This window comes from Octopus bimaculoides, chromosome 27 (assembly GCF_001194135.2).
Source record: "Octopus bimaculoides isolate UCB-OBI-ISO-001 chromosome 27, ASM119413v2, whole genome shotgun sequence".
Classification (NCBI taxonomy): Eukaryota; Metazoa; Mollusca; class Cephalopoda; order Octopoda; family Octopodidae; genus Octopus; species Octopus bimaculoides.
The window spans coordinates 6527383-6529361 of NC_069007.1; the positions used below are offsets into that span (position 1 = coordinate 6527383).

General features: G+C 35.9%; 1 protein-coding gene across 1 annotated transcript in view; it reads right to left on the minus strand.

Moving 5' to 3' along the window:
- Positions 1-1979, minus strand: part of LOC106872836 (alpha-latrocrustotoxin-Lt1a) — a 21995-nt gene that overhangs the window by 4131 nt on the left and 15885 nt on the right. The gene's annotated exons all lie outside the window — the stretch shown is intronic.

The window sequence follows — 1979 nt, forward strand, 5'->3', positions numbered from 1 at the left end:
CCCCCACTTATTAGCCCAAGAAGACTTTCACCGGTGTGACAAGAGAATTGACAAAACCAGGAAGGTACTTACTTTATCAACCCCAAAAGGATGAAAGGCAAAGTCAACCGTAGCAGAAATATACTAATGATAATAATAATAATAATAGTCAAAGAAAACGAGAAAGCAACCATACTCTGGGATATGCCAATACACACAGATAGAGAAATTAAGGTCAATAGACCAGATATAGTTGTCAAAGATCATGAAGTAAAAAAATGCTTTCAGCAGATGACAACGTTTCCCTAAAAGAAATGGAGAAACTTTCAAAATACAAAGACCTGGAAATAGAGGTAACTCGAATGTGGAATCTAAAAACAGAAACAATTCCTATCATAGTAGGCGCCTTAGGTATGATAAAAAATATATTCAGACAAATACATAACAAAAACACCAGGACTTACAAATATATACAACATACAGAAAATTGCACTAATGGGCACTGCACACATCCTATGCAAAACACTTTCAATACAGTAACCATAAGAGCATCACAGCAAACCACAGCACATACCCAAGGCACACAGAGCTGCGCTCGGTAGTGAAGTGAAAGTATGTTATAAAAATAAAACTACTGAATAATAATAATGATGAAGGTTTCAAGTTTTGTCACAAGGCCAGCAATTTTGGGGAGTGAGTAACCCGATTACATCAACCCCAGTACTCAACCCCAAAAGGATGAAAGGCAAAGTCAATCTCAGTGAAATTTGAACCCAGAACATAAAGACAGACCAAATGTCACTAAGCATTTCGCCCAGCTAACAACTCTGCCAGTTTGTTGCTTTAATAATAATAATAATAATAATAATAATAATAATAATAATAATAATAATCCTTTCTACTATAAGCAGAAGGCCTGAAATTTTGACTGGTATTTAATTTATCAACCCTGAAAAGATGAAAGGCAAAGTCGACCCCAGTGGAATTTGAACTCAGAATGTAAAGATGAACAAAGTACCAACTAAGCATTTCGGCCAGCACGGTAACAATTCTACCCACCTTAATAATAACAGGAACAATAGAGAACTATACAAAAAATTTTTTTTTTTTTAAAAACAGTCAATATGGGAACCAGAAACACAAAAGGAAAAATCTCATTAATGGAAACTACAAATTGATTACAGTTGCACATGTTTTATGTCTGGGCACCTAAGTATATCTTGGTGCTTTGACCTACATAGTATTTGGCCATCTACCAGAACTTACCTGAACTTGCCTAAACTCATAGTTAATTAATTACCACATATTAATTACCTGATCTTATTCAACGAAACCAATTATATTTCCTCAATGAACATATTTTTTTCCATTTTCTTTTTGTTTATTTTTGTTTCTCCTTCTTTTTTTTTGTTTGGATAATTACTTCCCTGCAACCTTGACGCATTCTTGCCTTTCAAGTCTCTCTCCTATGTGGTCAATAAAAATGCTAGAAATAGCAACCAAATCTATCTATTTCATATCCAGTGTAACGGTACCAATTGATTCTGGGAGGTATTTAGTAGCATCTGCTGCATCCTTTTGCTGCATTCCTGCTTTCGGCTGAGGAACCTTCTCTGACATGAGCAATAAAAATGCTAGAAATAGCAACCAAAATATTTAGTGCCCAGCAAGACGCCATCATTTGGTTCTACTTACCTTAGACTGAGGGAGAGAGCCTCTACTATGTGGTCAATGGAAATGCTAGAAATAGCAACCAAATCTTTTTGGCACAGAGTTTAACACCATTGCTTGGTTCAAAGATATCTTCAGTGACTTGTATACCCCACCCCTTCAACATTCTTGTCTTCAAATGAGAGAGGGCTCTCTTATGTGGGCAATAGAAATGCTAGAAATAGCAACCAAATCTCTTTGGCACAGAGTTTAACACCATTGCTTGGTTCAAAGATATCTTCAGTGACTTGTATACCCCACCCCTTCAACATTCTTGTCTTCAAATGAGA